The sequence below is a fragment of the Chelonoidis abingdonii genome, chromosome 8, assembly GCF_003597395.2.
Source record: "Chelonoidis abingdonii isolate Lonesome George chromosome 8, CheloAbing_2.0, whole genome shotgun sequence".
Taxonomy (NCBI): Eukaryota; Metazoa; Chordata; order Testudines; family Testudinidae; genus Chelonoidis; species Chelonoidis abingdonii.
This window is the reverse complement of record NC_133776.1, coordinates 67,498,982-67,520,208: the sequence shown is the minus strand read 5'-3', so window position 1 is coordinate 67,520,208 and position 21,227 is coordinate 67,498,982. Positions and strand designations below refer to the sequence as shown.

Sequence of the window (21,227 nt, the reverse complement as noted above, 5' to 3'; positions counted from 1 at the left end):
AGAGGGGGACAAAAATCAGTGCTTGTAATTATGCTGTTTGCAAGCAAACCCCTCCCCCAAACAAAGCCTGCACGTAAAACAATATAGTTTAAACATGTATTAAAAATCCCACTGTCCCTTGTTTGCATAGGAACAGGTACTGAATACCCAGAACTCATTTAGAAAGAAAGAAAGGTTCAGTGTCACAGTCGATTAGGCTCTGGAATAGTCTCCCAAGGAAAGTGATGGAAGGTGCATCGCTTGAGTCGTTCAAAACACAGGCAGGCAAAGCACTACAGAATATACCATAGGGATCAGTGTGGACAAGCCAGGACAGGGGATGGGCAGCTGGGCCCGATAGTTATTCCTGCTTTGTAACTCTATGATTCTGTTAATAATCAGGTATTAGCACATCCTGGAGTCATTATTCAGACGTGGGCGATGGGTACATTGAACAGTCTTGAGTCTCTTTGCTCCAGTCAGGTATCTCTTTCCCCCTCTTTATCCTTCCTAACTCCACTAAAACAGAACAAAACACCACCACCTTTCAGGAGCACCTGGGACCCAGTAGCATGGACTTTCCCTTTACCTCCCCTCCTCCCACCCCCCATATTCCTATGGTGCCATATGGCCAGGCTCTGACATTGCTCAGCACTCCCTTGCTGCAGTACTCACTGCACACATGGCAGCACATCAATGATACAGATAGCACTAGACATTACCAAGACAGCTCTGTGACACAGTCGGCTTAGGGAGACATGGGTGGACACTAGCAGGCAGACAGCACCCCTGAAAGAGCCACATTTTGCTCTCAATTTGCATCTCCCTCCAGGAGATACATGGGCCTCACCCTTTCCTATTCTCCTTGATCCTGGTTAAAGCCTCTAGGCACTATTATAATACACATAATAATAAATAATAATAAATAATAATAATAATAATAAAATAGTCTGGAATAAAAGACAAAAACAGCTTGAGTCAAAGAAACCACCCAGGTCCAAATTTCCTCAAAATTTGGGATGTTCAGCTGTAGCATCAACCCTTCCCCTCCATCCTCTTTGTAAGTGCTACTTTGGAATACAATTTCCTGCTCTTATGGCAATTATGAACACAGTAAAAATAAATGTATGCATCTTTAATGTTGCAATAAATAAAGGAACGCAGAGCCTGCTGCCAACAGGATGCACAGAATCAGGCAGCTGAAGTAGGGCTGGATAGGAAACCAAACCATGTGACAGTGGAGGTTACACTGTTGTACCCAGATAATAAAGCAGAAGCAGTATTGGTTAAATGTGACCTTTTCTGAAATACAACACAATATCTAATTTAACAAACAGGAGCCTCCCCGTGAGAAACATGCTATCCTCTGAAAGCTGGGGGAGTTAGCCTACCGCTCAGCACAGCTCAGTTATTACTTTCACATAGTAATTACTACTGTGGAGTCACACAGGAGATTTACTGCACAAACTACCAGTCTCTGCAGTTCTTGCATCCTTGTTCTTGCAATATGATTTTGATTGTTAAAGTGCTTAGTGTCTCTGTAGGAAACACACACGTATTTTTAAAACACACAGAGAAGATTTACATTGCATAAGATTTCTGACACAGTGTTTATCCATCAATCCTGATGCTTCCACCTCTGGAGGAGTGCTCTGACTGTCCACAGAGATCTCTGTTGTACTGTCTTCTGCAAACTTATTGAGGGCTTGGAGGGCGGGGGAAATCAGGAATGTATTTGTTATAAAGAATGGTGTAGTTTGTAAACAAGCTATGACAGGAGCTGAGCGATGGAGGACAGGAGGAATCAGAAGCAGCTTTAAAGCAATCACTGTTCTGATGGGAGTGCATTAAATCATCTTATGCTGTCAGATGCAGGGCTGGCTCAAGCAAATCTGGAGCTACTCAGCCGGCCTCTTCCCCACCTCCTCAACCCAGCTGCAATGCCCAATAGTCAGCACCCACCTGCCTAAATTCCTTTAATGTGCCAGCTGTGTTTGTGGTTCAGTCCCATTACGAAAGGGAAGAAGGGAAAGGGTGGGTGGAATATGGAACATGTCCAAAGCAACTGTGTGTTTGTGTAAGAAGCTAAGGGAATAACAGATGGAGGTTTCCTGCTAAACAAGAGCAGAGGAGAAACTGTGACGTACCCCAGCCAGCACCACGATAAACAGGGATATGTCATGATCCCCACAAAGCTCTGCCAAAAAAATATCCCACTCAGGCAGGATCATGGCATGAGCAGTAAATACAATACTAACATGTCAGCTTATCACTAGTGGGGTTAAGCCTGTATGAGCTAGTGGCCGCCTGTGGCTGCAGGGTCAGCGGCACTGTTTGCATAGCACCATATTTGTTCTCCTAGGGTAGAAAGGAGATGGCTATATTGTATTGAATGCCAATGTGTATTTTTACTGACACTGCTAGACACATCCAGACCATTTTGGCTCCCAAATGCCTATCCTGTCCAGCTACCCACCAACATCTCCCAAATCCCTTGTGTTATTTGCCAGTACAACATCCCCTCTGGTGCCATCACATTTGGACATCACGTTGAGGAGACCATTGCTACAAAACAGTACTTACTGGCTCCCAAGTTCTAGACAACACTAGTAAAATTGCTGGCAGCTGGTCAGTACTAGTGTGAGCACCATTGCTGGAAGCAGTGGAGCTGCTCTGGTGAAAGGGAGATAATTTGAGAAATTCAGTGCAGACAAGGCCTGATAGCAGCAACCCCTTTTGGTGCTCTCAGGAACATTCAAGAGGGTAGCATGCACCAAAGTGGAAATAGGCTGAGTTAGCAAAATGCTTGAGCAGCTCAGTTATGTCCTCCAAAAACTACTGGTTCACCAAATTCTGAAGTTCACCCAGCCTATACAGCATCCCTGGTTAACAGCTGCTACCGTACGCCCCATATGAAAATGCCACTTTGCGCTTTGACTTCCATCCAAATAGGTAGCAGAATCCATGTCACATATCAATATGTTACAGAACAGATACACCTGGATACTGATTTTATCGCCGAACATAAATGCAATTAGACAGGATTATGGTAATGAGTGGGGGTCTACTTAAATCAGAGAAAAATCACACATTTTTTATGGGTTGGTCACAACATAAATAGCAAATTTTGCAGATGTGTTCATATAGTATGTGTGTAACAAGTATTGTACAGTACTACGGTTACCTTTGTAAGTCGCCCTGGATAAGGGAGCCTGCTAAATTAATTAATAATAAAATAATAAATAATAAAGTATAATACTCAAAAGTTGTACATAAAGCTTAGAAATACACATTTATGCTTACCTAAATAAAACAGTCCATTTTATTTGTTAAAGATAGCATGCAGCATCCACCAGCAGTTGCAGTTGACATCTTCTGTCCATACATTGAAACTGCACATTCTGCATCCACAGAATTGGTAGGAATTGTAAGGCAGTGTTTTGCCAACCTGTAGAGCTTTGGAAACCAATTAGAAATAGAGCCCCAAAACTCAGTTACTTTTACTGGCATCTGGCATTCATTGACAAAAGGTCAGGTGAGCAGCATGTTTGTTGTCATGATCTTTCTCCCATCCAGGAATTGCTTGAATTAGCTCAGGGTCAAAATACAGAAAAGGCACCTGATTTGGGTCAAAAATGCAAACAACACTCAAAAACTAGGCAGCTGGTTGTTTAAACGGAGGTTGCAATGACTGATCGTACTTGTAATATGGTTTAACTTTTCTGGTATTGACTGGAACACTTCTTGTCTGTGACTATTTTCAGTTTGGCAGTCTGAAGGTTCTTGAGATGCCATATATTCGGTCCAGCTGATCAGATCTACCAATTTCTTGTATGCTTTGTGAATCAAAATCTGCCAACTTTCAAACCATGTTAGAAGCTGCATGAACTGGATTGTATTCTCAGCCACCAACTAACTTCACTTGGTCTTCAATGTTGCACTGTTTTAACAGATCAGAGACTTTAAGCAAAGACTGAATGCCTGGTGTGATTTCAAGCTCCTCACACACAAATTGCTGGTAGTATTTAATAATCTTTGCATGGTAAGAAGCTGCATTAAACCACAAATTCCACCTTGTAATCACTGGTTCAAGTGGAAGCGACACTGCTTGGCTACCACTTTGACTGGCCACAGACTCCTTGAATCACAGTTTACAACTTGGACAATACTTGAATATTTTTTTAAAAGAAACAATCAACACATCCTCATCAGGGAAACGTGTGCGCCAGATATCACTGGCCATTGAAAGAATGTGTGCATTACAGGTAATGTGAATTGCATTGGGCATCATTCCTTGTAGTACAACACAGACAGCTTTGCACGCGTATATCACGCTATTAGAGGGAAATGCTGAGACCTTGTTGAAATCTAACCTATAGTTTACAACAGCCTTTGCGACAGCTTGCGATACAGTTGAAAAAATTTTATCAACTTGATCTGAACAGGCTCTGTTAGGAAAACAGACATACAATCACCTTTCCAGCTGCAAGGTACAAATAAAAATATGGAGTATGTACTTATCCTGTGCATCTGTTGCTTTGTTAGCTACAACTGAAATGGAATTGTATTTCGCCAGTGCAGATTTTGTAGACTGAATATGCTTCGCAATTACTTCTGTTAGATAATGTGAAGTTTGTTTGCACACGGGAAACTGCCAGCATTTGGTACATGCTTTCTAAAGTACTCCTTTTAGTATTAGATTATCCATTTTTTCTAAAGGTATGTTGACAGCAGGAAAGGCCTCCACTAGCTCCACGATAGCGTCTCTTTTTGCTAAACTACTTTCAATTGTTGTTTTAAACATCGTGGACACTGTCACCTGTTTTTTGTCCTGACCTGCAGCCTCTTCACATGCTTTTCATTTAACATGCGATTTAGGCTCTAAATGGTGATTGATCGTGTTTTTTTCTGAACAAATCCAGAGTCACATTGCAAGATGTACAAAACAATTTACTACCATCTGCATGTAAGGTTCTTACCGGTACTGTTTCACATGATCCAAAGCTGATATTTTTTTGCCTTTATTTATTGTCAGCCATCTTTATATGCAAGAACGATCCTTTCACTCAACCTGATGACTGTCCTGCTCACTTATCATAAATGTTGACACACACTCAATCAACAATCTACTATAATGACTGCCGTGCTCACTTTAGTCTACATCATGCAACTTGACATACACTCTTACTATCCACTTTGATGTTTGGAATATCACATTATAGTTAACTGTTTTTGCACTGTAGTAATCACAGAAGTTTTGCAGCATGTTTTATCAATAATACATATTTTTTATTTTGAAGGTTAATTTCGTGAACAATCCCACAATTCACAATTTTTATGAAATCTGCAAAATTGTGAATTAAGTATGCCCCTAATAATAAGAGACGGAAAAAAGACCTATTAAATAATCAAGTCTATGCTGAAGCCGAATAGTGTCCTCCCATAGAAGATGTACCACATATTAAATGGAACGTCTCCTTATCATGATATTGTCCACAGACCTTGGGTGATGAGTTCCCCTTCCCCTGAAGCACAGAGCAAGGATCATTCATTCGGATCTGGTAAGGCCATCCTACATCAATCAACAGAATAGGATGCGAAGCAATCATTGCCCCAACCAATTCTCTCTGGTTCTAGCCAGGAGATCATTTAGGGTTAAATTCTGGTCTTATCGATGTCACTGGGAGTTTTGCAACGGACTTCAATGCGACCAGAATGTGGCCTTTTGTCAAAAAACAAAACAAAACAAACCAAACACTTTTCTCTGGAGAAAGAGCCCTATAATTCAAATTTGGCTGGCTAGTTCCTCTGACACATACATTCAGAAACACACTGCTCTCCACTTTCACCACAACCCTATGTCTAATAGATTCGGTTTCTGTTGGGATTTGGGCTTCACACACTATCTGTTCCCAGGTTTGAACTCTAGCATGCTATAGAAATCAGTACTATTAATGCAAACTACTTCCAGACTTCAGATACGGCAAGGAGCGATGAGGCTGCCCTGGAGAAACAAAACTTGATTCCATCCATTGGTGGCTTGCAGCCTTCAGCAAGGGCTGGCAGCAGGATCTAAAGTGGCACATACAACATAGTTTATGAGGCAGCCTGGCAGTTTATGAGACTGCTCCTTAGCTGCCAGATTATCTGTCAAGGTTATCTCAGTGCAGGCTATGGGATCAAAATAGAAAACTAAAAAAGAAATGAGGTTTTTTTCCCCAAGAGAAGCACTGGGTTACAATTCCAAATGAATTTTGATTAAATAATTGACTTAATTCCAGTTCAACCCTCTCTTTGTAAATGATTACACTTGGTAGGGTTCACTCTCCAAAGTGGTTCTGAGAATTCTCATTGATTTCAACAAACGTGAAGGATGCTCAGCATGTCTCACGATCGGGCCCGTAACCAGTATCCTGAGAATACACCATATATTCAGGTTATCCGGAAGCACGGAATCTCTTCTCCCAGCATTAATCTTCTGGTTTCCAAACTAAAGCACTGGAAGATTACAGATCGTACTTTTCTTACAGGGGACGCCAAAAATTATACTGTCCTATATAATTGGGATTAGATTTTCACATACAGGTATTTTAACGTCAATTCCATCAACAAAAAAGCTCCAGCACTGCATGCAGCTTACCAATGTTTAATTTTAAAAAGTAGTTTTATCCAACTGTAGAGGGAATGGTTGAATAAAGTATGGAAAAAAGTAATATCAATTACACCTCTACCTCGATATAATGCTGTTCTCGGGAGCCAAAAAAATCTTACCTCGTTATAGTGAAACCGTGTTATATCAAACTTGCTTTGATCTGCTGGAGTGTGCAGCCCTGTTCCCCTCCCCCCCCCCCGGAACACTGCTTTACCGCATTATATCCTAATTTGTGTTATATCGGGTCGCGTTATATCGGGATAGAGGTGTATATGCCTTGCAAAACAGACAAGGGGCAAACAGGTACTTTGTTATTTGGCTACCTTTTATTCAAAGTACATTCATCTGCAAAAAAACAGAAAGAACAAAAACAGCACACCTGCCCAACTTTTTTTGAATATTCAACATTTGATAGACATGCCTGGTCTGTTCAATATGTGCAATCCAAGATTTCACTCAATTTACTAAAATCACTAGAAATGACACATCACAGGTGTTGTCCTGATGCTCACTCTGTAATATGGTAACATCTTGTTAAATAGAGAGATCTGATGATTGCGTTCTTTAAACAAAAGCTCATTGTTGTAATTATTACTGCTTTGTTCCTGATATTTATATGGCAAGGATTTGTAAACCTGTTAATATTTCCTAAATAGATAAACAGTTTAAAAATATGTATTTTTAGGGCTGCTGCCTCAACCAAAGAAAAAGAAACCTCCAAATCAGGTAACCAGCAAGAAAATTTGAAACATTTTTTTAACTCACTCTTATTGTTCTGAATGAAAAGTCTTTCCTATTAAATTAAAAATTGCATAAATATCAATGAAAAGAACAGGAGTACTTGCTGCACCTTAGAGACTAACAAATTTATTTGAACATAAGCTTTACGTGGGCTACAGCCCATTTCATCGGATGCATAGAACAGAACATACAATAAGAAGATATTTATACATACAGGGAACATGAAAAGGTGGAAGTACCCATACCAAATGTAAGAGACTAATTAATTAAGAGAAGCTGTTATCAGCAGGGAAGAAAAACTTCAGAAGTGATAATCAAGATGGCCCATTTCAGACAGTTGACACGAAGGTGTGAGAATACTTTAACATGGGGAAATAGATTCTTTTTGCTGATACAGACTAACACGGCTGCTACTCTAAAACCTGTCATAAATATCAATGAAACTCCCCCCCGCCCCCCGCCCCCAAGTTGGACGGGGTGGGGGGAGCTGGCTTTGCTATTACCAAATGACCTGTTAGCCACAAGATACAGTACTAATCTAAAAAGTACTTGTCAATCCCTTCCTGACCCCTCCACCCTTGTCTTCTTAAGGGTCTGATCCAAACCCCACTGAAGTCAATGAAAGACTCCTATGAACTTCAAAGGGCTTTGGATCAGACCCAAAGTCTGATCTCAAAATTTACTACTTCAAGGAAACAATTAAAAACAAGAAATCATCTTCCAAAACTTCCACGTTTCAGAGTGGTAGCCGTGTTAGTCTGTATCAGCAAAAAGAACGAGGAGGCCTTGTGGCACCGCAGACTAGAGACTAACTTCCATGCAACCTCCCTACGTTCTCTCTCTCCACTTCTCCCTCTGTAGTTATTTACACCAGCGCTAAGTAAATGCAAAGTGGGTATAGAACACCAGTTTTCTGATCTGGTAGCAGTATGCACACCTACTTTGCACTCCCCTTGCATAGAGGTATGGGCAAGAGAATGAAGCCCTGACTCTCAATACTCTTCCTTCCTCCAGCCCTTTGTGTGTCATTTCCTCCTGCCCATCTTGTCTTATCTGTGTTCCGACCCCTGAAATAGGTTCCATATGGGCACATAGTCCTTCCATGTGGATCCATGGTTGGGACATATTAATGCACGACTGCAGGGGGACTACACTCTGGAGAAGAAAGAGTGTCTGGAGAACCAACTTGGAAGCACGGACAGTGTGTCCGCAACTAGATCAACCAGCCATAACTCCTGATGGAGGGAAGGAGTCAATGTCACTATAGCCCACAGATTGCACATAGCTGTGCTATTCACCCTCTAGAGAAGGATTTTGTCACTCAAAGCATCTGACAGGCCATTATCCCCTGGCTTTGTGCAAGTGTCCAGGATTTGACCCTATAAGGGTTTAGGGATGGGCAAAATGGAGAGTATGAAACAAGATAACCTCCTCCTACCTCAACATTCACCTAAAATCATAACAAACTGGCCTGAGGATCAGAAAAGTTCAACTGACATTTCCCCCAATATTTTTTATTCTTTCCACTGTCTCTGCCATCCCTTGGGACTGGAGTGCTAAAATACCATGAGATGGAGCAGCAGTGCTGCAAAAGAAAGGTGACTGGAAACAGCAATCTCCTGAGAAGGCCAAAGAATTCAAGTCCAGTTTTCCAGACCCAAGAAGTTTGGAGAACTTGATCAAATTTAGATATTCTGGGCATTTATCAAAACTGAACCCCTAAACTGGAGATGGAGTCAAATCACTATATTTGGATCTGGATTCTGAACACCCCTAAAATTTGTGGGTCCAAAGATCTCTGGTTTGGCTCATTGTAGAGATAGGGACTCTTTGCATAATGTTAGACTTCAAACCCCTTGCAAAGTCCAGGGCTGTTCAGAGCTGGGTTCCTATCTACCCCGACCCTATTGACATGTACCCATCCCTATAAAAACCTCAGACTTGGAATACGAATATAAAACATATCAGCCCTTTTTGTTCTTTTTCTTATGGCCCTTTCACAGCAAGATGAAAACATTTCTGTCCTTCTACAAATAATTGTAAACCTGCTGCAACCTCCTGCTAACACATGCAGAAATCCTTCACTAAATGAGCTACAGGACAATAGACATTTTAGTACCACTTTTTGAGAGTTATCCCTCAGCCTTTTTTACCTGCCTCATTAATAAAACTTGTGTGTCACTCTTCATAATTAAAAAATGACTTAGACCTTTATTCAGAGCTGGTGTCTGAATCTCTTGGTTTGGTTTTAATAAAATCCGCACTCCCAATACAATAGTTCCTCAATCCCAACCAGCACAACAAGGATTAAGATTAATGTAGTCATCACAAGAGCAGGTGTTCTGACTTTACATCAGTGCTGCAGGTGTATTCAGGGATCACAAAAATGTCAACCCATTCCTAAAAATGCACATGGCCTCTCTGGTGGAAAAAGCAAGGCATGGAATACCACTTCTCTCAGTCCCACTTAATTCTCAGCTTTGTTCTCCATGGGACAATCCATCCAAAACCTGCAGATTCTGAAATACATCAACCACTCACTATTAGATATGCACGCCAACTGTTATGATCTGAGCTACATTACGTGTAATAGGACATACATGCAAGTTAAATAAAGCATCTGTTGTCATATTAGTAAAACATGGTTAATTACAGAACATGGTGTAGGTCAGGGATTCTCAAACTGAGGGGGTCAAGAGGTTATTACATGGGGGTCATGAGCTGTCAGCCTCCACCCCAAACCCTGCCTTGCATCCAGCATTTATAATGGGGTTAAAAATACTAAAAAGTGTTTTTAATTTATAAGGGGGGGGTCACACTCAGAGGCTTGCTCTGTGAAAGGGGTCACCAGTACAAAAGTTTGAGAACTACCGGTGTAAGCCAAATCATGCCTAGGCCAGCAATACCTAAAAAACATTACCATCCAATGGACTGTTTGATGTCCCATGGGAAATAAGTCAGTGGCCTGAGACCAATTTTCAGTGGGCAGCCTCCACAGCACAAATACAGAATGACAATTGGCATCTAACTTGGCAGCATCAGCAGAGAAGCCGAGGAAGGAAAGGGCCATGAGGCCTGAACTCCCTCCCCATTCTCCATTGTCCCTGCAGCTTTGGACTGAGGATCTGAGAAAGGCAGGCTGAGGAGCCATGCATTGTCCCAATCCGTGTTGTACTGCTTTATGGCTAACCAGAGATGCCGAACTAGCAGCCTGGAGAGTTGGCATCTTTCAAAAGCATTAAATTCACTTTTAAAAATGTTAGGGGAAAAATTAATATTTGAGCTTGTTTTTTTCCCCTCTGTGTGTTTCTTTTCTTCAAACAAAAAAGGAGAGAGACTTTTTTAAACGACAAACAGTCCAGCCCAGGCTAACTCAGTGATGTGCCCTTTACCCAATTCTAAACATACCTTAGGTAAAAGGCAACAATCTATGAAACCCAAGGAAGGGATATATTCTCCAGCATTGCTACCTGGCTCACAAATGTGGAGCAGATTTTCAAAGGCTCATGTCAGATTTTAGCAGTTACTCCCAGTGACAACCCTAGGGCAAGCCCTGGACTATTTCCTCAGTATTTTAACACCTACTGAATTTGCTATTTTCTAGGAGTTCAAATATACACCTGAAGGTGTGCTGTGCCTAAGAAGAGGGAGATGAGTTGGGACTCTTGGGAAGAAACAGATTTGTTCCTATCTACTTCCCTTTGCTGGAAAACCTCTTCCTGTCTGGGCCTGAGCACCCCGTGTGACCACAAAAGGGCATGGGGATGTGAATAATATCCGCAGGACAAGCTGCGCATGATGAAATGCTGGCATGGACTTAGCAGTGGAGGAGAGAAGGGAGCTGGCTGGCAGCACCATGGAGGTGTAGGTAATGTTAGGCTTTAGCTCACCATGAGAGAGGGAGCATTCTAGTATATTCTGCTGGTATGTCTACACAGCATCTAGACAGCCATGGCTGGCTGTGCCAGCCGATTCAGGCTCAGGCTGCATGTCTGTTTCATTATTGCATAGTCTTCTCAGGACCACCTGGGGGGAGGGTGTAAGTAGGGCAATTTGCCCCAGGCCCCGGGCCCCGCAGGGGCCCCGTGAGCCCTGGCCCAGCAGCAGTCCGGGTCTTTGGCCAGCATTTTCAGCGGCGGGGGGCCCTTCAGTGCTGCTGAAGACGCGGAGCAACCGAAGGGCCCCCCGCCGCTGAAATGCCACCAAAGACCCGGACCATTGTCGGATGAATACAAGTGCCGCAGCTCCCCCACTTTGTCCCAGGCACCCTGAATCCTCTGGTCAGCCCTGAGTTTTCTGGGCTCATTCCGGAGCCTGGGGTCTAGGACCCCGAAAAGTGGGAGGACCCCAGAGAGCAGACTCCAGCTCAACCCCAGAAGTTTACACAGCAATGAAACAGCCCTGCAGCCCAAGCCCAAGTCAGCTGCTATGGCCCAGCTGCGGGGGGTCTAGGTGCTGGGTAGACATACCCTTGTAATCTAAGTCCTCTTTCAGGAAAATGAAACCAATCACATCTCCTTTGATCTTACCATGTGTTGTTAATGGCCTAGCTGTCTCACTTATTCTGCTCCTTCCCCCATGCCAGTTAGTACTTCATGGCCCAGCCCCTGCTGGGAAACGCTGTGCTAATAAACGGAGGGGGAGAAAGAGGGAAGGGCTAGGGAATCAGGAAGACCCTTGTTTCGTTGCATGGCAGGAGAGGAGAGTGAGAAAAACTAGGCTCCTAAAGAATGGGAATATGAAGGAGGGGGCTGGAGACAAACTGATTCATCTTCAGTTCTTCACTCAAGGGCACTAAAGATGACTTATTTTCAGTTCTCTAAGGATCAACAGAGTCACAGAGCTAAAACTTAGCACATCTCTTTGAAAACGTGCCCCTTTGTGAGCCGGTTCGCCAGCAGCCCTGCAATTTCTCCAGGGACGTTACGTGGTTAGACTCCCAAGAGTTTTGGGTCACTGGGCATGTCCTGAACTCACAGAGAGCATTTGTCTTTGAATTAATCTTTGATTTCGTGAGTCGTGCATTATGAATAAGAGCTATACTATGAACCTTCTGCAGTTCTGCTTTGAAGAAATAAGGGTATGTGCCTGAATGTCACACAATTTCTTGCAGCAATCCAAGCACCAGCTTTGTAGAGGATATTCTCACACACCTCGTACATAGTGTTTAGGAACCAGAAGTTACTGTAGAAGTTAACCAGAAGTTAATGCACAGACAACAATTCTCATTGGATGGCACAGAAATCCTGAAGTTCACAAAGAAAACACCTTGTTAATTTAAAATTAAGGGTAGGACCATTAACACCAATGACCAGATACATGAGTAATCTCACTGACTCATTAACTGCAGTGGAACTATTAGTGTGAGTTACTGCTCATCTATGTGAATAATAGGTTCAGAGTCTGGTCCTAGGGTATTTAGGGAAAAGATCTTAATGCATTTTAAGAGAAGAGGTCTTTACTCCAAACCACATTTCTGATCCAGTTACTTGATGGGACACAGTTACAAATTAATTTCCTTATAAACAGGTGAGATTGCTACTATTTTTATGTGCAATATCAGATTGACTTTTCAAACTCAAGCAAAAACTGGATGAGATGGAACATTCTAATCTAAGTAGAAGAAAACTCTGATGCCTCTCATTCATACACAAACATACCAGCCTCATATCAAATTTGATTTCTCCATTAGCATCTCTGATATGTATGTATCGCAGTCAGGTGAAGACAGGCATGCATAATTTTAAGACCAGCAACATGACTGGTAGCTTTACATGCTAAAATAAGGGGAATCAAATCTCACACTCCAGGCTGTATATGGATCACCAAAGAGGCCAGGAAGGAATGGACAACATTATGTAACTAGCCAAGTGTACAATGGGGTGGTGAAGGGGGTTGTTTTGCAGCCTGAAGTGCCATCAGAAGCATTGATAGTGACCCTAGTGTAGGTTTTAGAGAAGGTGTTAGAGTAGGGGAATCGTAGGTACGTGCTGTTGGAAAGACTGCAGGAACAAAGTCCACATCACTATTCAAGAGCCCAATAACCCTCTCTGATAGATAAATGATTTGTGCTTTGGCTCAGAAGTGCTGCAGAGTCAGGAGTACAGAATAAGCCTTTTGAGCTGCTGGACACTGACTCAGGTTATCATCAAACTTCCCTAACCTTTTGTTCATTTTTTGTGCGAAATTAATAATGGGAAAAGTTGCAAGATTGACAGCTCTGGACAATGACGACCTCTAATTATTCACACAACAGGCAGCAGCAATGCAAACTTCTCCAGTGTGCCTCAACCCTGACCAGAAGGATGAGGGGGGAGTTCAGACTGAGTAGCCCATTCAGTCCTTGGCCTTTCTGCTGAGACTGCCAGCAACAGAGCCAATTAGTGCCAGTCAGGGTGGATTTTGTGATGCACAGTCCTACAAGCCAGGAACCGGATGGAGACTACCAACCCATTTCACATAGGACACTGCAACAATAATCAGATGGGGAGAACGCTCCATCAGTGCCAAACTCAGCTGGATTTGAACCTAGAGGTGAATGGATCTACATAACCACAAACTTCCCAAATCTTTTCAGACAGAGGAAGGACAGTGCTGTGCACTCATTAAGTCAACAGCCGGAAACAAGACTATAGAAAAATGTGAGGCAATTCAACTATAAATAGCATTTAGGCCCCAGTCACCTGAAGGAGTTCAATAAAGGTTAAAAGGATCTGACCTCTGGTATCTCCCTTTGAAGCAGTTTTCCCTACATCCCAAGTTTATTGCTCAAGCCTATAATACATGAGATTGCAAACTGAAAACTAGCAATTTAGTGTGTCTGAAACAGTAAGTGCATTTAGCTTCTGCTATTGATGTTTTATAATTAGATGTAATACTGCAGGTCATTTTCCTGCTCTTGATCAATGAAACCATGTTCTCCCTCCTCCCCCAACCCCAGACATTCTTATTGCTGCTAACCAAATGGAGGGGAGCCTCAGTTCAGCAGCAATGAGCAGAGATGAGGATGTGCAAACATCGCATCCATTTAGATTTCCTGTCTCAGAAATATAAACAGAATATTTATTTCTGACCTTTTAAGTACTAATTCCAAATTTAATGAGGCACAATGAACATTCCTCAGAGCCAGACTACATGGTTGCTTAACACTGGCAACCCTCTAATTATTACTGCAGCTTAAATAAAGGGCATTTAGTTCTGTTTGAAATTATTAGACATTTAAGGAACTGACTGACTCTGGCCTCCATTTTCTCCTGATAAAATAAAAGCATTGCAGCAAAATCACTGGGAGTAGCAAAGGAGAGTTTATCCCTTAGCATCACTCTGTGCACCATAATGAGAAAAAGTATCAAAACAGATTATATTAAGGCACAGACATACTTACTAATCCATTCTGAATTCCTGTCCCCTCTCCAAATAAATAGATGTTTCTCTCATTTTAAAACTGAAAATGGATGGAAAGCAGGAGGAAGGAGTTGTTGTGACTTGATTTTAAAAAGGGGGATTGAATTAGAAACCGAGATTCAGTCCTGAAAGCAGCAACAATGAAGCCATAATTAGCCTGGAAGTGGCTAAATAATATCACCAGTTTGAATTTGATGGCATATCAGAAATCTGCAGTGTCATTATGAAGTGCACAAATGTAATACGAAAGCCACCTTACATTCATAATGGCACCTATAATCCAAAAGCTCTTTACAGGCGGTTATACACAAGGATTGCTGCACCAACCATTTTCAGTGCAGACACTCAGGCTGTAAACTGGGACAGTCATTTTGCACCAGCACTATAAAACAAATGGGAAGCAAAGAACATTGAACCTGGAGGGGGCATTTTCTTTCAGAGGACAGCACAAGGATGCACAAGTTGGAATTTGACCAGGAAAACAAGGCTAATACCCATCCTGTATCAAACAAAAACGGGGGCTATGTAAAGTAGCTTATTCCTGCACTGCCTTTCACCCCAAAGGTGTTTACAAACAGCAGGTCAAATCCTTGATTCCTACATGCATCCAGAATGACCGGGCTGTGGCTGGAGAGGTCTGTGAGGAGTGGAAGAGGAGACCTTCCATCCCAAGCAGGGCCGGCTTTAGGCCGATTCAACCAACTCCCCTGAATCAGGCCCCGCCCCTAAGAAGGTCCTGCGCCCAAGAGCCGGTTCAGTGTACTGGCAAGAGCCGGTATGCTGTACGGGGTGGCCTGGCTTCCCCAGGGGGCAATTTAAAGGGCCTGGGGCTCCCAGCAGGGGCTGGAGCCCCAGGCCCTTTAAATTGCCACCAGAGTGCCACTGCTGGAGCCCTGGGGTAGGGCTGCGGGGCTCTGGGGGCTATTTAAAAAGTCCAGGGCTTCCGTTGCTTCTACCGGCCCGGCCCTTTAAATAGCCACTGGAGCCCCGCCGCTTCCCCAGGGTTCCCCACTATTTAAAGGGCTGGGGTGATAGAAGCAGGGGAGCCTCGGGCCCTTCTTTAAATAGCCCCCAGAGCCCTGGTGTAGCGGGGGGCTCCGGGGACTATTTAAAGGGCCAGGGTTCCAGCTGTCTCTGCCACTCCAGTCCTTTAAATAGCCACCGGAGCCCCGCCGCTTCCCCAGGGCTCCCGTGGCTATTTACAGGGCCGGGGCGGTGGAAGCAGGGGAGCCCCAGGCCCTTTAAATAGCCCCCAAGCCCCGGACGGTGGCGGCGGCTGCTGCTGCTGCTGCTACCCTGGTGGGGGGAGACGAGGAGGAGGAGGGGGCACTCACCATACAGGGTGGGCTGCACCCCCTGTACCCGCACCCCTTGCCCGCAGCCAGCCCCTCCTGCACCCCCTGCCCTGCCTGCACCAGCTCCTGCCTGCAGCCAGCCCTGCTTGCAGCCAGCCCTTCCTGCACCCCCTGCCCTATCTCCAGCCAGCCCCGCACCCCCTGCCCGCAGCCAGCCCGTCTCCAGCCAACCCCTGCTGCAACCCCCTGCCTGAAGCCAGCCAGTCCCATGCTCCTCTGTCTCCAGCCCTGCCAACCCCTGCCGCACCCCCCTGCGGTCCTACCTGAAGCCAGCCAGCCCACCCCACAGCCCCATCTCCAGCCAGCCCCGCACCCCCTGCCCACAGCCAGCCCCTGCTGCACCCCCTGCCCTGCCCGCACCAGCCCTGCAGCCGCTGCCCTGTCTCCAGCCAACCCCTGCCACACACCCCTGCCTAAAGTCAGCCAGTTCCAGCCAGCCCCACACTCCTTGCCCTGCCTGCAGCCAGACCCTACCTCTAGTCAGTCCCTGCCCTGCCTTCAGCCAGCCCCATATCCACTGGTGCCCTGCAGTTCCCAGGGCAGTAACCCTGCACACCTGCTCCAATGAGGGGGCAGGGAGCAGCTGGGACCTACAATGTGCACACCCTAGGGTGACCAGACAGCAAGTGTGAAAAATTGGGACAGGAGGTGTGGGGCAATAGGATCCTATATAAGAAAAAGACCCAAAAATCGGGACTGTCCCTATAAAGCCGGGACATCTGGTCACCCTAGCACACCCCCAGGGAGTGGTGGGGACTCACATGTGAAACGGAGCTCATTTCTAGTTCAGGCCCATCTTTTTAAAGAAGAACTTTAGGGAAGGCTAACGTACATACGTATTTTCCAGGACATGTCAGTCTTTTTGGTTCTTAAATCGCCATCTGGGAGAAATTTTTAAAATTGGGAAATTTTCCTGGGAAAATATGGACATATAGTAACCCTATTGGTACAAAAAAAATACATACTGCGACACATCCCTTAAATCAGAGCTTTTAATAGGGACACCGGTTGCTAAGAAATGAAAGACTTTTCTTTACATGGGTTGTTTGTTTTTTTTAAGTCATCCCTGCCGGGGACCCGCCGAGAATGTTCGAATTGGGCCCTGCCCTTCCTAAAGCCGGCCCTGATCCCAAGCCACCTAGCAGCAGCAGAACCACTTAGCCCAGCGTTCAGCAACCTTCGGCTCCGGAACCGCATGCAGCTCTTTGGCTGCCCCCTTGCTGACAGTCGTTTTTTTGAGGGAGTGCAAGGTGCAGATTCTAGCTCAGAGGCTCTTACCACAGGCAGCTCCTGGCCGATGGAGCAGTATGGCTCTGGCCCCATGCCACTGCTGGAAGCACATCTCTGTGCATCCCTTGTGGGGGAGAGGGCCAGCGGTTCTCTGTGCACTGCCCATTCCCGCAAGCACCGCCCACACAGTGTGAGAACAGTGCTGGGGGTGGGGGCAGCATGTGGAGCTGCCTCCTCCAAACCAGGGGCGCACAGAGACATGCCAGCAGCCAGCTGCTTCTGGGAGTGGCATGGGGCCAGAATCCTGCTGCGCGGCTGACCAAGAGCCACCTGTGGTAAGCGCCTCCTGGCCAGAGCCTGCAACTCGCATCCCTTCCCACACCCCAACCCCCTTCCAGAACCCACACCCTCTCCTGCACCCCAATTCTCTGCCTGGAGCCCCCTTCCGTTTATACTCAAATTCAAACAACAGAAGTCATATAAAAAGTATTGGTGAGTAGTAATAACTTTAATATGTTCAATTATTATTAGTTGATAAATTCTAACTCTACAAGTAGTTTTGCATGTGACGTGGCTCTCAAAATATTTTGGTCAAAAGACAAAAATTTAAAAATGGCTCTGACCCCTGAGTTAGCCCCTGCTGCCATCAGTGCGCTCTACTTCCCTAGGTGGGAATAACCATAGTTATCTGCTTGGTCAAGGACCCACCAGCTGTTACCCACCCTGCACACTAGGACATAGTGGTTACCAAATCCAGCCCTGCCTGCCCATTCACAGTGGAGTCATACTGTTTCTGCAGGGTCCATTTTTGCCTTTGGCTGGGATACTGGACTTGGCTTTATTTGCATACGTAACTGAGAAACAGTCGCCCCTAAGGTGGAGGGCAGCACCTACCAGGCCCAAAGCAGCAGAGCGAGGAGAAATTATGCCCAAAGACACAAAGGCAACCTCATTCTTTTACAGAAAGGTGTCCTAGGACCTTTAATGCCCATGCAGAGCAGATAGGACCTCAGTATTTAAGGCCCCATGTGAAAGATCCTACACAGAGTAAATGGCACAAAGCTATCTACCTTGACCAGATAGAGCGCTAAGTAGGCCCTGCTGGTTCCAGAGAGCTGAGATGTTCTGATGTTAAGGCCAATACCCATACAGAGGGCTAGGCAAGCTTTAACAACAACTGATCAGGGCCTCACGTTCACAGAAGAAACGAATTAGGGCTGGGTGAGTGGGAGCAGTGCGTGGGGAGTCAGAGGCATGCCTCTAAAAAGCAGAAGTACGCAGCTGGCAAACACAACCCAAGCAATTTCCTTCAGGGAGCAGGTTTAGGAAGAAAGAGTGGAGACACTTGCAGCCCAGCAGCTATGGCAGAGAAGCCTCTAAGCATGACTGCTAAGAAACTCTCAGATTGCATTTGAAAGATGTCAGCTCCCTGCTTTTTTCTGTCCCATCTTCTGTCTCTCCCCGCCACTCCTACCAACCTATCTGCCTCTCTTCCCCTTCCTCCAGTCTAGACCCCATTTAAACACTACTTTCTACATTAAAGCCTCAGGAATCTCTCTCTGAATGTGCGACTGAGGCCACTGCTGCTGCCTATCAAATCTTTTGACTTCCCTTCTTTCTTCCAGCTCCTTTCAGCAGTTCTGGGGTTGATGATGTGGACTGTCTGCTTAAAACATCCTAAAGGTAAGTTCAGGCTGGTAACAAAGGGCAGAGCTATAGAACTCTGAATCTTCTGTTCCCTGTCTCCAAAGGGGTGATAATATCCTACATTAATTAGTAATTTTTTTAACAAAAGCCTAATGAAACTGGATGAAATTCAGGAAGCTCACATAAAGCTTGAGTAAATGAGCTTTGTATGGGTGTCCTGTGCAGGGAATCAGGGGAATTAAATACACACCCTCCAACGTGGGGCAGCAGTGATGGGCTTCAGCACAGTCCCCTCCACAGCCACTGCCCTAGCCTATGGGCTGCAACAGCAGTCATTGCCCCTTAATCACACTCACTGTGTGAGAGTTCACAGCCACCAGAGCCACCTACGTTTAGATCATGTGGCTCCCCCTCCAGCCCACATCAAAGCTCCCTTCCATACCAGTCTATCTGAAGCTAACAGAGTCTACCCCCTGTGTTCAGGGAGTGCATAGGACCTCTTGCATGGTCAGTTTCCACACACACGAACACCACAAGCATGGCGGGGGGTGTGTGTGAAATGTACACAAGTGTGAATACATTCTAAGGAAAAAATCGTGAATTGGTCCCTGGGGATAAAGGCCAAGACAACATAATAATAGGTCTTTTCTAGCACCATGTCTAGGATTTTCTGATGTGCAATATGTACGAGTGCAGCCTCAGACATTTCCTTCAATACCCTAAGCACTGCAAGGCTGTTGGCCCTGAAACAATCTTGATTTAATCAGAGATCTTAGACTAATGGGGCATGACTTGGAGACCTTTTAAAAACCGTCCTTTCCCTGTCTCCTTCTGTTATGAATAAAATCTATCGTAATAGATTCAATTTTTTTTTAAATGTTCCTATCTCCAGGGTTAAATAAAACTCATTGTCATTCGCTCTCTGGAGCTCTAGGTTGGAAGTGATACATTTTGGGGACAGAGGAGGGATCTCAGATTTGTCATGACAAAAAATGCCCAAAGTCTTTGCAATTGTGTTAGGAATAATGAAGTCATGAGGTCACACCAATGCCTTTCCATTTCAATCAAAAGGAAGTTCTAGGAGGTCAGCTTGTGTGCCTAAGCAGTGCCCCTGTCTCCATTGCATAATTCCAGGCCAAGGCATCAAGGGAAAGATTGATGAAAACAAGGGACTAGGAGCCAGGACGCCTGGATTCTGTAACTGATTTTGCATCTGACTCACTTTTGAGATCATGAGCAAGTCACTTAGCCTCCAAATGTTTCTGTTTCTTCCTGTGTATAATGGAGATAATGATCTTTCCCCACCTTTGTGAAGCACTTTGAGTATCATGAATGAAAGGAGCTCTATGATTACTGACTAGTAGTATTACTCATGTATATTTCATCAGTGAGAGAAAAAACGGACAAGACAAATCCTTCAGGAGCAGCAATGCGGTTGCAAGACAAAACATTGGCACATTCTCTCCTCAAGTAACAGTGTTGAAGGTGTTCTCTCTCTGAAGGTCATAAAGCTCCTCAGCAGCATAGGGGCCAAATAAGGCTCTGAACACACCAGAGCTACTGCAATTCCACTGCACGGAGAGAAGGCTGCTGCAGATTGAGCGAGCAAATAACTTGATGGTCACCACATTTGGCAAGGCTTGATTCTGTGCCACATCTGAGTAGGCCAGCACAGCACAGGATATCATCATCCAAGGCGATACAGTTTAGGGGATGGATCCAATCTCCCCAATTCCAGTACAGTTCCCAAATACAAGCCCATTTATTGTAATTATGCACAAGGAATGAAAGGGAAATTTCTCCCTAAGGGGAAAAGATCTCTATCAAACTCTGCATATGCAATCTACATAACCCTTTAGAGTTTTTTTCCACTATTTTTTTCAAAATGAACTTAACCTGGCCATAGTAAAAGGGCAAAGCCAGAGACCAAAGGCCTGATTTTTAAAATGTGCATGGGAACGTTGAGTATTTACGCACACATATAGTTGGCTAGACCCACAAATAACCATTTGTACATGCAACCAAAGTAGTTGTGTGCGTGCACATTAGGTACATAATTGTGCCCATGTGTTTTTTAAAAAGTCAGGCCATGGCTCCAGCAGGCTCAAGCTGTCTTCATCTAAAATCCCACAACAATTGAGGATGATCAAACCCTGTGAAATAATGCCCTGAATACTTGTCTTGTCATCATTTAAACTGTTTATCTATAATTGCTAGGG

General features: G+C 44.6%; 1 protein-coding gene and 1 long non-coding RNA gene across 5 annotated transcripts in view; one reads left to right on the top strand and one right to left on the bottom strand.

The window, feature by feature from the left end:
• PCDH19 (protocadherin 19) overlaps nt 1-21,227 on the bottom strand; it is a 106,297-nt gene that overhangs the window by 49,271 nt on the left and 35,799 nt on the right. The gene's annotated exons all lie outside the window — the stretch shown is intronic.
• Nucleotides 18,918-21,227, top strand: part of LOC116819996 (uncharacterized) — a 33,085-nt gene continuing 30,775 nt past the window's right edge. The window contains exon 1 of the long non-coding RNA XR_004372526.2: nt 18,918-19,044. This is a non-coding gene — a long non-coding RNA (uncharacterized LOC116819996). The remainder of the gene's footprint in view (nt 19,045-21,227) is intronic.